The following is a 15,881-nucleotide window of genomic DNA, read 5'->3' as shown; positions in this document are numbered from 1 at the left end:
TCGAAGAGAAGAAAACTCGTGGCAATTGTTGGAAAAAAAAAAAAATGGCGAGTCGCGATAGGAGATCGGAACACCCGTTATATATATCGGCACGCATGCCGTTGCACCCGGCAAGGACGCAATCTGGAACAGCCGCAAACGGACTTGACTGCTTGAGAGATTGCTGATTGTGACTGGTTGCTAGCTTGCCGGTTTCTACGTCCGGATTCTACCGAGAATAAATGCAAAACGACTCGACGAGGAAGCGCTCTCCATTCCTTTTTCGCCTCTTTGCAATACAATTTCGAATTTCATTTTCTTTTGTAATATTTAAACATGATTATTATACGTTGAACGAGGAAAAGGATATCATCTTCTTTTATAATTTGAACTCGTTCGAATAAATTATTTTTTTGATTTTGATCGTACATTATCGATGAAATTTTAAAAAGTGGCTAATTTGAATTTTGTCAATTTTGTTTAATATTATGGGGAAAAAAAAATATTATGGACTCCATCTCGTTCACAAACATGATTATTTTTTAAAATCTTCGAAACGTGTTTGACCAATAAAACAGGGATGACGATTAATTCGTAATTATTTTGACACAAATTATATTATCGAAAGTATTTGTGCGAAAATTATCAATTATTAATTCCACACAAAGTGGAATTGTGTCATTGAAAAAAAAGAGGAAAATAGTAATAAGGCCTTACCTATATGCAGATTCAAGCGTTCATAACATTTTTATAACTCTTTCTCAAACAAATGATATCCAACGAAGAAATATAATTTATTTATTATTTTTTTTTTTTTCTCTCTCTTGATGATTAACGACATTTTAACGAAAGACGACATTTTCATCTTCTACGGTATCGTGTTATTTAACTACTCTCGTGCGATATTACTCCCATGTTATTACTCGTTAATTGATCCATGAATGTACACATCATTTACAATTTGTAAAGATGGGGTATCGATTGGAATATTTCAACGATCGATTCATGAATGATCGATGAAGAGTTTGAGAAAATATCTCGTTAAAATGAAAAAAAACCGATGGAATCTGATGAAAAGGAAAAAGTTTCTTTTTTTCTCGCAGAAAATTATTATTACACGTATTATTAACGACAAATATTATGAATTATTGCAAAAATATAAATTATAGATAGATTTGTTCTTGGTAAACATATTACTTGCATATATACTTTTAAGTAAAAGTATATACTCATATATACTTTTTAGTAGAGATAGCTAATTATAACTAGATTAAGTTATTCACGATTCGAAATTAAACGATAAAATAAAACGATAATAAAACTTAACTAACTTAACCTAAATAGTTAAATTCAATTTAAATTTTAATCAATTATCTTTGGAATAAAATAATTCAAAAAACGAAAGTATAAACAATAGATACTTTAAACATATTATTCACATTGTTCTTTTAATAAAAAAGATAGGTTATTCATGAGCCGAAATTAAACAATAATGATAAATGAAAAGATAAAAAGATCTAACTTGAGTTAACTTAACCTAGATAATTAAATTTATTACTCAATATTTTGTTGTCTCAATTAGACAATTATCTTTTGAATGGAATAATTGCAGAAATGTAAATAATAGATAGATTTGTCCTTGATTATTTATTCTTTTAGTAAAGATAACTAATTATAATTAGCTTAGGTTATGATAATGATAAATGAAACGATAAAACTTAACCTAACTTAACTTAAATAATTAAATTCAATTTAGATAATTATCTTTTGAATTGATAATTACGAGAGTATAAATAATAGATAGACTTTATAACATATTATTTACATTGTTCTTTTAATAAACATAGCTTTAAAGATACAATTAGGTTAGATTATATGAAACGATAAAAAATCTAATGGAGCTAATTAAATTCTTTTTTCTTTCTTGATACACGAATTAGACAATTATCGTTTTAGACGGGAAAAATTTGAAAGGAAACGGTGGAAAAGGGAAGAAGCAGACGGAGTAAAAAAAAAAAAAAAAAAAAAAAAAAAGAAGTGCAGCGAGTCGTGGCCAACATTTCTTATCTCGCCATTTGCCGTGAAACGTAACGCGAACCTTTGACATTCACTTTCTAACGGAACTAATGTGCGCGTTGATATTGTGAAAAATCGATGCTTGAAAATATGCGAGTCGAGTCGACATCGGTTGAACGAAACGTTGAAAAAATCGCTGGGAAATGTTCAATGGGGTGGAAAAGTTGGTGATAAGAAAGAGCTATGTAATCGTATCTTTTATTAATAAACACGTATATAACACGTTGTTTGAATTTAAAAATCTGTATACAATACATATTTGCAATTTATATTAATAATTATGAAATATCACCATCATCTCTTGAAATAAATATAGCGATATATGTAAATTATACATTTTGCATAATATATATTATATTTCAAATTACAGTAATACTCTTGTTATCGTTTAATAAATGATTTTACTTGCAATTCCTATAATCATAAATCGGTATTAAGTACACTTCACTATCCGGATTGTTCGATTATCCGAACCGAAGCTCGGTTCCATTTAGATAATTCGCGTTCTATCGTGTATAAAATTTAAAACCAATAAAGAGACTCGAAATAATCCTTTGATCATCTTATTTATATAATTTATCCTTCGCGGTTAACAGATATTTTCCAGGAAAAAAGAAAAAAGAAAGGAACTAGAGAGAAAATTAAGCGATAAAAACAAATTGTATTTCCAAGTATATATCTTGTAACAAACTGTACGCGTACCTATGAAAAAGTTAGCAATCGTTCAGGATACTTTCGAAAGACGCCATTCGTACACGTGATACATACGTTCCAACTCCGGCTTTGAACGATCGCAGACAGATGGATAGGGATAACGTAGGATAGGATAGACAGGATACGGTATATATTCTGTTCTGGAATCTGCTCTCGACGCTGTTGTGGGTGAGAGTCAGAGAACTAGGACTCGCGTACTCGGTAAGAATGCGAATCTAACGGGTGAGCCGCGATTCACTGCTCGAGCACGTTCACTTTACATCCGTCTTGCCCGTTTCCTTTTCCTTCTATCTTCTTCTTCTTATCTATTCTTATTCAAAAGATAATACATCCGTCCGAAGTTTCGCGATTGAAGATGAAAAATAATATATCGTATATCGTATAAAATTTTTATTGCAAAAAGATAATGTATCGAATATCGTATAAAATTTTTGTTGCAAAGAAATAATGTAATTTGGGGAATTAAGGAGATAATTAATATCGTTTTATCTTAATATCGAATCTTTTAACAACCGTCCCCAATTTTGCCAACTGAATTTTAACTGAAACAAAAAAACGCAGCACACTTGAAAATATATATATATATACACACACACGCGCGCGCGCGCACGCACACGCACACACACATACATATATATAAAGGACATTCGACTAGAAGAAAAAAACGACATAAAATAGGCCATTAAACCTAAAACTTTAAGAGACGCGATAAAAATTCAGACGATATTCGAATAATCGAGGCCATTCTTTACAACGTTGCACGTATAATACCGATGATAATCTTACAATTTCTAGATGCAAAAATAAGAAATATCCAGAAATTCTAATTTAAATCATCCGAACATTGATTTTTAAAGAAACGTTCTCCAATCGTTCTCCAATCGTTCTCCAATTATTTTCTATAGCTTTCACCTCTTTGAAAACATCGAATTTACCTGGAAATCTTCGTTCTCCTCGAAACGAACGGAATTGTTTGCATGGAAACCGATGGTAGCAGCGCAGCGTGTCTCCGCCGCGCCGATCCATTTGCAAAGAAACGAAATAAACGATCCCCTTACTCTCGCTATGGCGAATCACAATGGTAGCAGACGTGTAAACGGTGTGTGCCGGGCACGCCGCATGCGCCACGAAGGAGGAGAAGAATTTAAACCGTTACTCACTCTTACTTACACTTACTTCGGACGAACGAATGAACGAACGGTTCTCTCCTTTGATCTCGAGGGATCGTAGCAACGCTTTCGCAACGCAGGATGCGCCGTGCCACAGGCGTCCGCGATGCGATTGAAATTCAATTACAAAACTATTTTCGAGGCCTCGATCCCCGTGGACAAATTTCCACAGTGTGGCCTGCGTGCGGGCACAGGGCCACGGATCCCATTGCCAGACCATCCTGCAACCGCGAGAAAGGCACAGCTCGAGGAGAAAGTGTTCTTATCCCGCGAGTAGGATAGTAGCGATGGGGTCGAGCGTCTCGCGAGCAATGGATGGAACAATTTTTGTAATATTTTTTATATCGGAAATTTGTTTAGTTTTTTCTTTTTTTGAGAAAAAATGGAATTTTTGCAAATTTGCTGCATCAGTATTCTCTATATTTTTACTTTTGTATTTGATTATTTTATTCTATGGTTTTTTTTATGATTATTTCTTTTAATAATAATCATTGAAGAAGAGTAACTGTTAACTTGAAGAATGGTAGTTTAAATCTAAATATTGGAAACAGGAATTTAAATGCTTTTGAAATTGTTGAAAATTACCAAAGTAATGATGTTTGTATTATATCAAAACAAGAATCTATCTTTATTAGAAATGACTTAGAAAAAAAAGTACTCATTAATCACTTTATGATGGACAGTGTAAAATAATCAAAATTTTATAACGGTATGAATGAAAAAAATTATAATTTTCGTATTTTGAGAAATGAATGAGAAATGAAACACGACTTTAACATCAAAAAAAAAAAAAAAATATTGTAAATTTAAAACAATATTTTTCATTCTTGTTATTAATTCAACACGATAATCGTATTATCTGAATATTAAATTTTCTGAATCAAAAAAAAAAAAAAGAATAAATAAAAATTAATTCAGAAATGAAAAAAAAAAAAATTAAAAATACGAATACGCAGAGTTAAAAAGAGAACGAATGTTTCGAACGATATTCAAAAATGAGAAAAGCGAATCGTTGATCGAAAAGCAGGCGATCGAATGCAAGGAATCAAAGCGCAGCCACACACTTCATTGAATTTCATTGGTCGAACACATTCAATCTCCGTACATCAGTTTTCGATGAGGAACAACGGGATCCGTGGCATTCTAGGTGCGGTGCCCGTTGTATTCACAGGCCGTTTCTATTCGAAACTCGTGCCGGGGCCAACGATTCTACATGTTCTTACACCAGCCTTCTTCGTGAAGATGAATGCTCGAGTAAGTACTCCCTCGATTCTTCGCTCCGTGCTACGAATAACGTCCATCTATATATATATATATATAAGGTGTACACTAAGGCCTAAGTGGAAGAATTTTAGATCTTTCAGACATGAAATTGTTTTATATATATATAATATAGTTGAATCCATCACGAAGGGAATGACGATGTGAATAGATCAAACGTGATAATTATGCTGAAAAGAATCTCAATATGTTCGTATTAAGACCTAAGAAAAAATTTTCGGTCTTCCATACGTGAATTCGTCCGTCGATAAACGAAGAGAATGATCACGTGATCAAACGTAATAACGACGCTGAAAAGAATCTCAATATTAAGACGAAAAATTTGTTCTCTATAATTCGTTCGTCCATTTTCGTATCAAAGCCTATAGAAGGAATTTTTGGCCTTCCAAATGTGAGTTCGTCCGTCGATAAATGAAGGAAATAACGATGTGAATAGATGTGATAATGATATTGGATAAGATCTCGATACGAAAAGTTAAATATAAATGTTTTGTTATTTTCTGTGCAACGCGTTGATATAAAAATATTTGTGAAATATTCGTAAAAATATATTTCAGTCTTAAAATTTATCGATTTTATGAGAATAAGAAAAACTGAATTCGCATTTTACAATACATAAGGTACAAATAAAACGTTCAAATTTTTAATCGTTGCAATAAAAATTTATTTTTAAAAGAATAAAAAAATTGTGTGAGTAATAAATAAGTTGTAAATATATATATATATATATAATATATATATATATTTTTAATAAAAATCGTGGCACAGATAAATATAATCTCACGTTTTTTTTAATAAAGTAAAGAATCACTTATCTTTATGAAAGCAATTATCGAGTATTTTTATTATCTCACACGGTTCGGAAGTTTAAGAAATGGAAGTTATAAAGTGGAAAATATACATTTTAAGTACATTTAAAAGTATTTTATCAATGCATATAAATGAATATTATAATGTTAAACGTTGTTTTTCAATGCGCGAATACAATTTCCTTTCCGTATACATAATATCCTACATGAATTATTTATTTAAGAACTGCATTCCTAATGGCGAACACTTCTCATTCCTTTCATAAATTTAATTCGTAACATTAAAATATACTTTCTTACAATAAAATGAGAAGAGAAGACTTGTAATAAAATTCAGAGGAGAAAGATAAAAAATAATTAATTAATTTGTCTAAAATTATAAAAAAAGTTTCAAAGAATTCGTGTGCAAATTTGAAAAAAAGAAAATTGACCCTGAGTCAATAAAACTACCAATTAATATTTTCTTATACCATCGTTAAAATGAAATACTTCCATTTAGAATATCAATTTACATATAAGAATGAGGGGAATAAGGGGAAAAAAATATTGTTTTAGGCTCGATATAACGAAAAAAGAAATTACATTTATCACACAATTAATGGATGCCAAAAATGAGAACGAGCCAATTATTCCCAAGGCAAACATTATAATTTGGATAATATTCTATCTTGATCGTTAAAAATTAATTAATTTCCATCTTCATTTCACTATTTTTTTATTTTTTTTATCCTATATATCCCGCTATTCTGTCATTTTCGCCATTGGACCCGCATAAAATTCAAATTATCAAGCTATTCGAATTATTTTACATCGTGAAAAAACACCATATAATATATTTTTTACACAATGATGTCTCGAGGCTTTTTTTACAACAAATAATTTCTTGCGATTCCTTTTTTATAATAATTTGATAATTCATGATGCTTCGTACTTTTCATAATTACATAAAAATGTATAAAGTAATGTATAAAAAAAAATGTATAAAAAAATAAATATATTACTTTAATTTTATAAATGAATGACATATAAGATCAATGAAATATTAAATATTATTCATTATATTATTCATCAATAAATATAAAATATAAAATCTATTATACTGACACACTTGTACTAAATATAAATGTCGAGCGACGTCTGTTTGGTGACTTTATTTATAGACGCGTGGAACGTTATTGTACGCTTTGTGTTATTGCCACGACTGTATCGTAACCGCAGTTTCGTTCGATCCGTAACGATGCGAAGACGTATTAGGCGTTTAATTAAATCGAAATTTACGAAATTTATTTTAATTTGTATTGAATAGATATTTTATTATAGATATTTTATTATTTTATTTAAATCAATTTTTTCGAAAATCTCGTATGCAAAAATTTTATTCTATATTTTATTGGAATATCTTATAATTAAATTTACACGATGAATTTTTAACATTGTCTCAATTTTTACTACAAGCCATAATTCACTTTTTTATTTATTGTCAAACATTTATTATAAATTACATATATACGGTAACCATTTACAAATTAGATTAGGTTAGATTAAATTAAATCAGCTTAGATCAAGAAACACGATTTTTCGATAAATTTACACAAACAAATGAATATAAAACTTTTCAATATACAATCTTCTATAAAAACATATACAAAAATAACTATAATTTTTAAAATCTATTCGCGATTCTTACAGATTAGAGAAGGATTTTTTTCCAGTTCTTCTATCCGATAAATCTATAAGAATAATATTGCATCTGAACAATTTGACGGTCCATACTATCTGTGGATGATAAATTTTTATCGGTCAATTGCTCGACCGACCTGTCGACATTTATTACTCGCTATCTGGTACCGGTTAGCGAACAAGCGGATCGCAATGCAGACCAGTATCGAGAGATGAAAGGAAGGAACGGAAGGCTATGTTAACGCGTCGGAGGCGACAATAATAGAGTTTTGCGTTTCGATTTATTGTGGGCTGCCTGTTAAAGGCTTATAATTTATCGAGCTGGAATATTGGAATTGTTCGAGTAACCTTTGACGTCTTCATTGATCGAAATTGTTTTTTCCAACTTATACGATTAAAATTATCGTTAAAAAATTAATGAAAATTAAAAAATTTAAATAAAAAAAAATAATTTTGTATGAATAGTAATGTAAGAAATAAAGATAAATACATACTTAGATGAAATGCTACTGTATGTTCAGCAAATATATTTCAAAACGAAAATTTCATTTCATTTCCAAATAAAGTTCCTGTTGTTAATAACGATCATCAATAATCCATCCACATTTGACCATATATCACAAATCCAGATGTCTAACATCTAACACTCAAATTTATTATTCAACCATAAACCAACCACCGAACATAACCACCATTATATTTTAACTACCTTCCAATATTTCACGACTCTCCACGGTTTTCCTCTCACTCGAGCAACGATTTTTTCCCACCTCGGGGCGTGATCGCATAGGTGTACCGACACCCGATTTACATGAAAAGAACGCGCGACAAGGAGCACCGCTTGTTGTATATACGCAATCGCTTGGTAACCGAGGTGCGCGCGTCTGAATTATACGGTGTTGCTGTTGAATAGAAGAAAAGGGAAAAGAAAAAGGAAAAAATTGACACCAGATTCGAGTCTGGTCGATTGAAAGTTGCCGGCGAATTTTTCTTCGTTGTTAATTATATTCTCCGCCAAGGACTTTTTACACGTTTACACTTTTGCTACATTCCACGCGAACAGAGGACGCCGCTTCGGCACGGATATACACGCGCATGCGCCAACAACGGCCGATATTTTTGCCCGAATGGCCGCCGGCAATAGTGTCGCTTCGATCGAAAAGACGAACCTTTGTATTCGATTGGAAAATCAAGAGGATAATGGCGGATTGTCGGGGTTAAATCTCGTAACGATTTCGACGTGTCAAACTGTGATAACCACCGGCGACGAAGGATAAAGAACTCGTCCTGCGCACATAGGACCTTTCACTCGCGCTGGCGCAGATTACGTTCAACTAGACAGGTTCATAAAGAGATTTATCGATCCCTCGATTTATAAAGTCGCCGATTTGCCACCTGTTCGCTGCTGGATTGTACGAGTTGAAAAGGTGGTTAGTACAACTTGCCTATGGTACATGTAATAGTTGTTCTTGGTTGGTTTGTTCGTTAGATAAATGAGAAGGGTAAAGGTTAGGTTTTAATATATTGGAATTTTTAATACTGAAAGGAATATTATTACATATAGATTAATGGACAATTTTTCTCTTATATTTTCATTAATAATTCATTTTTTAGCAATTTATTAAAAAAAAAAGTAACAAAAGATTATATTTATTAAAAAAAAATATGATACACTAATTGTCACATCTAGACTAATTTATAAAGACATTTATTAAGTTTTTGATTTATTATGATTACGTGTTTGCCAATAATTGCGCATTAAAAGTAATAGTTAGAATAGTTCATTTCTTCTAATCCTGAAAATTTTTTTTTTATCGCTTTTAAGAAAATATTCAACAAAATTTAGTATTCTCGCAACATTAAGAACGATTCGTCGAAAGAATAAACACATCTCGATTCCCGATCGAACGTCCAAAAAACTTTGTCGATCACGAAAAACAATTCGGGTCTCGGGTTCGAGGCGTTCCGCATGAGGGGACCGTAAATTATCCACGAATCGAGACGAGATTTATGTCTCTCGATTCTGGCCCGTTAAACGTGCCCTGTTAAAGCGCGAAAGAGTGTGTCGATGACGGTAACCAACCGACAGAGATTATATCCACGACGACAGGGCGCAACTGAAGATTTATGACTACTTTCTTATCCAATAGAATATTGCTCTCTGGAAAACCGATCTAAGAAAACCGATGTGTTTCACATTCAAAGAGGTGTGGATTATTTCCACGTGGACAGGTTGCAATGAAATTTATACAGCCGTACATACTCTATTCCCCAATGAATAATACCCGTTATACGAAGTCTTCTCGAATAAATCGAGTTGAAAATAATTTTCTGAAACTAAGTAGATCGTGTTGAAGTTTAAAGCGACGTATGTGATGGAGTGGATCGTGTATAAGTTCTGACAACGAAGTTCATCGTATTAATATTATTACGTGTTTATTTTTTCAGCTTTCATCTTTAAACTACTTGTGTACGTTACTGTGATACTATGATACTGTGTATGAAGTGATTAAGAGTGAGGTGAGGGTTATTGAATTTTTAAATATTAAATGTCTGATAAAAGGTTTGAATGAAATTTGCGTTTAGGACCGGTCTAATTTTTTGTGGAACTTGATTAGAAAGTTGTTTGAAAAGCTTTAATTAGTAAAATCACTCGTGTGAAACAAATATTAAATTAGAATTTATCTATCAATTTTCCTAATTCTTAATTTTTTGAAATTAACTTAAAATTGATTTTCGAAACGGTGAAGTCTGTAGAACAAACATTTCGATAAAGATTTAAAGTTTCGAGTTTAATCGAGATCGAGGTTTTTTCGAGAGAATTTCAAGTATTCGATATTAAAATTCTACAATGAAAATTGGAAAACCACTTTGAAATTAAAAATAAATCGATTTATTCGAAATTAACCAAAACGAATTCCGGTAATAATTTGTAAAATATTTGCTTCATTTTTTATCTTGTTTCGACGTTCGAAGCCATCGAAGATTGGAAAAGAAAAACACGATATCGTTGCAACAGTAACATTACACGCCCGGAATAAAATAAACTACGTGTTTTACCGGTTTGTTTGATTGGAATTCTTCGCAAACGTGCGAAATATATTTTATCGTAAATCTGTCATCGCGAGAACCGTGGAATTATTTAAAAACGAACCGTGAAAAACACTCTCTCTCTCTCTCTGTCTCTCTCTACTTTTTTTATACCGTGGCGAATTCGTATTCCATGCGTTGTTTATGTCCTGTTCCTTTCGTTTGACGCACAATTCGTTCTCGCGTTGTCGTGGAAAGAGATAAATGAAACTGTGAAACGAGATCGTAATGCCCAGTATAAATAAAATATATATACACTCTTTTACATAGAAATGTAATTGATTTTTGTCGAATCGGCCTGGTTCGACGGGCTTTCTCTTCACCATACCTGGACCAATTTTGCGTGAAATTGAAATGAGATATAACTGCTTGAAATAATTTATTTTGATCCGTTGCTTTCAATACGGATTTTTTCTCGAAAATTCTCAAATTCGATATTCTTTCACCATTTTAATCTTACAGAGGAATATTATTCATCGCGTGATACATTCAGTGCGTCTTTTTACATTATACATTACATTATACATTACATTATACAAAAAATTCATAATGTATTTCTAAACATTCTTAGATGATACAAATATTCGAAAGAATACAGTAACAAAAATGATTATCCTATCGAGTTAATATATATATATATTCCTTCATGTGTCCTTAGTTTTTTATTCCAAGCTTTTTTATTCCTTTTTTTCGTACACTCACGATTGTATCGATTCCCCTGTTTCCAAGATTCGCCTAGATATCGCTTATATGGAAAACCTTTTACCTACCACCGTGAATTTCGATGGTATCTTTATCGATCGGTCACCATTAACACATCCGACTGACCGACAGAATGCACTTAACGTTTAGCCATAAAGTGAAAGAGGTTTGGGGCAGCCATGACTTTTAGCCGCGCAGCTGCTCGAAATCGCGATCACAATGTTTTCAATTCGTGTTGCCCGTATCTCGTGGTCGTCACGCTGCAATCTTGTCGCCAGGAATATAATTCAAGCCGGGAATGATGCGTGATTTACGACGTAGATCGTCATGTGTGAAGAAACGGGTCGAGCACGCGACGCTTTGCAAGTGATGTTTGAGGTTAGGTGGTAAGAAGTGGAGTGTTGAGAGATTTTTGTGAATAATCGTAATTTGAATTTTGGAAGATTGGAAATTTTGATCAAATGTACTATTTTACGTATTTGATTAAATTTTTTTAGTTCTCAAATAATCGAATTATTCTTATCTTATTGGCAATTAACGCTCAACTGATTGTCAGTGCATATCGGTATAACATTTGATTTTTTGTATAAATTTTAAACGAATCATAAGAGTTCGTATACTTTCCTGAGAGTATTAAAATTAATTTATATATTATAAATAATATTAAATGTTAGTATCTTGTCAAATATATAACAAAGATATTCTTAATATTAATTTATATTGGAAACAAATTGAAGCTCAATAACATGAAATTTTTTCTTAGAAAAAAAAAAAAAAATATCAAATTTTACGACGTTTAAACGACATTTTATTAACTCGAACATTCATTTTTATTCGACACTCTTTTTATCACTGCATTTAAAATACATTTCTTTTTTACTGTTACATGATCGTAATATCAAATGATACTTCAAAAGAATACTTCTCGAAACTTTAAACGACAAGAATGAAACGAACGAGACATTATTAACAAGGCTGGTTAAAATATCGATACGTACAATTGAGACCGGTCGAAAAACGTAAGAACGAATTATAATGGATCGAGGGTAACCGGTCGAATAAAAAAGTTGAAGGAACAACCGGCAATGGAGAGGAATCCGCCCTCGCCCGGGGCGCAATTTCTCCCAACCGATTCAGGTCGAAGCCTCGAGAGCAAAGAAGAGAGTGGCGGGTAGGGAGGGGAGGGTCCCAGAGGGAGACACTGCTCCGTGGAACCAGAGGTCTCCAGAGAGAAATAAGATGAAAGAGGAACAAGTGAGAGGGTTCGACGAAGGGGGATGAGAGAAGGTGAAGATAGGTGAAGAAAGAGAAAGGAAAACGTAAGAAAAATAATTGTATGGGATAAATGAGAAGGGAAGGTGGAAATTTGAGGAGGGAAATTGATAGGTGAATCGAATTTGAAGGTGATGTAGGTTGAGGATTGAGAAGAAAAGAGAGAGATGTATTTGGTTAGAGACTAAATTGTTGGTTAGAAAAAAGTAATTAGAGAGAAGCAATACGAGAATTGATTTGAGAAAGAAAGAAGAATCGCATTAAAACTCCGTCGCCAAAATTTTCTTTCGTGATTTATTTTTCATTGATGATTCATTAAGATACTTGTATACTTTACTTCAACTTATATACCTCTCCACTAATCATCGTATAAAATTTTCCACAAAACTATCTAATTTAAACGAATCGTATATTTCCAAATTGTTATCCCTCGATTGTTCGAATAGCTATCGTATTCGAAAAATACCTCCAAAAAAAAGAAAATCTTGATAATATGAAAGCGCGTCACGCGAAAGATGCGCGCATAATACGAGGATAGAAAGGAGAAGACAGAGAGGCCGGCCGAATGAAAAATGAAGCGAACGATGGGTGATTACGAGAAGAGCCCACCGTGAGCCGATCTCCGCACGCGTATATATATCTTCATTTCGCAATGAATCCCCCGTATGGTTACTCGATATACGAGGCAATAGCCGGCGAATAAAATGCGGCTGCATCGTCCGTTGCATGCAACCAAGATTTACATTGGCTTCGAATACCTCGTCGCCCATTTTTTTCCTCCTTTCTCTCTCTCTCTTTCTCTTTCTTTCTCTCTCTTTCTCTCTCTCGCTCGCTCGCTCGCTCGCTCTTTCTTTCTCCTCTCGTTTCATACACCGTACGAACACTTTCCTGCGGCTTCTTGGCGGCTGTAAGAAACACGTATCGGTCGGCCTTCTCCAAACCGTGTGGATCGCCACGGAAACCAACCGATCCACCACGCGTCTTTGAAACGTCTTCTTGATCTATATGTTCGCTATAGTTAGATTCCGGGTGCAACGGAGCAATATCGGTCGAGCCTTCACCGACGTGTTCTTTTGTAACCGAGAGACCTACCGACACGGAGAGAGAGGGGAGGCGGGAGGGAGGAGGGGGGAGGGGAGGGAGAGAGATGTGTAGCAGTAGTTAGGAGAGTCGCTGCGTCTATTTCGCAGGTGAACGCGATCTGGAACGATTTACAAGCGCCATTTTAGATATATCCCGATTAGATTAGCGTGGACTCTATCCATTTTCTAATAGTCGATTTCGCTTTACGTGCTCTATCCTTTTCTCGCCGCTTCGTTTTAAGAGTTGGAATTTTTTTAAGAAAAAAAATAATATGTTTTTTTTTTATTCTTTTAATTCCTTTCGAAACTGAGGATACAACGGAATCGCATCTTAAATCTACACTCCACCGGGAAGATTAGATTAGATAATCGCTGGGATAAATAAATCGCCAGACTGCAAATAACAGAAAAGTGTGGCAAACCGATTCTTAATCTCCTCGTAATATCCTCGATCGAGTATAGATTTTTTTGTTGCGAGTGCTGAGTACATGATAAATACGAGAATACGATAAATACGATTTAAAAAAAAAAAGGAAAAAAAAAAAAGAATAAAAGATAAAAGAAGTTCCCATCTTCTTCCTTCTCTCTTTTCGTTATAAAAATCGTATTACGATTTCCGCGTAACGAGAGATAAATATCTCGTAACGAATAAAAGAAAAAGAAAAAGAAAAGAAAGAAAGAATCCACGTTTCCCTTTCACTGTCGTTGAATAAAGAATATTATTTATCACGAGCGAGAAATGGAAATCGAACGATTTGCACGATCGAGTAAAAATCGATCGTGGGAATAATGTGGTGCAGAAATCAAAGGGTAATCTATATTTTTCGATGAAATGAGAAAGGAGGAAAAAAGGGGACGTTTCTTCGTTACTTTCCAACTTTGTTACGTAATATCCAATTCTCGATTCGCTCGATACGCAAAAGGGAGACGAATTTAAATATAAAAGGATCTCCTTAACAATGGTGGACAACAATGGTGGAAACAAAAGGGGAAAAAGTCGAGACGAAACGTTGATTCTTCTCTCCCTTTTCTTAAGGGGAGCGCACATGATCGTTAACGGTGAAAAATAATATTGTTAAAAATATCGACGAGACCATACTTTACACATTGATTTGATTGATTGTTAAAAAATTCTTGAAAAAAGTTTTTCAAACGATATTTAATAAATATTAAGTCATTCCATAAGTTCGTGTTGCTTTTTGCTTTATTATTCACGAAAAAAAAATTCTTTCTATTTTTCCAGCATATTGTATTATAAAATTTCATTGACTTCTAATTAATTTCTTCAAGGATAGTTTCTTTATATATTATAGTATTTATAGTATTATAGTATTTATTATATATTATATATTATATTATAGTATTATAGTATTTATATATTATTTAGTATTCTTTATATATTTTAGTTTCTTTTTCAAATTAAAATTATTCCAAGTAATAAAAAAAAAAAAACAAATTAAAATCTGTCGAAGCACTGACAATATTTTATTTATTACTTGACAATCAATACTTTGATATCTTTTAGCGTTTCTGAAAAAGTAAAAATATCTTTCGAGATAATTTTTTATGCAATCGTTATAATTTATTTTGTTCAAAAATACATTTAATATACGATATTGTGCAATAATGCAAAAAACGACATTTTACCTAATTTTTTAAAATTACACACTACACACTTTATAAACATAAAAATACGTAATATTGAAAACGGAAAAAAAAAAATATAAGAAAAAAAAAAGAATAAGGCCAAAAACGTTGAAGTAATCAATTGATCGTTACGATCTTAACGTAACTGTCCCCTACTTGGTGCGACTTTCCTCGCAGATATCGACAATCGCCCGATCGCCACGATCGATCGATCGTGGTGTGCAGGCCCCTTTATGCCTTTACGCCCCGTAAGAAATCGTGTCGTGTCTCAATCCTCTCACGGCCAGTATTGAATTAAATCCTTGTAAATACTACTAGTCCTTTGGCTCGTGAACGCGTGATAGGCGCGTGATAGGCGAGATGGGGAGGGGGCAGGGGAG

General features: G+C 32.9%; 1 long non-coding RNA gene across 1 annotated transcript in view; it reads left to right on the top strand.

Annotated features, from left to right (window-relative positions):
• The window catches only part of LOC122711406, a 67,087-nt gene that overhangs the window by 50,477 nt on the left and 729 nt on the right, over nt 1-15,881 (top strand). The window lies entirely within an intron of this gene.

Source organism: Apis laboriosa, unplaced genomic scaffold, assembly GCF_014066325.1.
Source record: "Apis laboriosa isolate Shangri-la unplaced genomic scaffold, ASM1406632v1 scaffold112_cov148, whole genome shotgun sequence".
Lineage (NCBI taxonomy): Eukaryota > Metazoa > Arthropoda > Insecta > Hymenoptera > Apidae > Apis > Apis laboriosa.
This window is presented reverse-complemented; position numbering and strand designations above follow the sequence as displayed.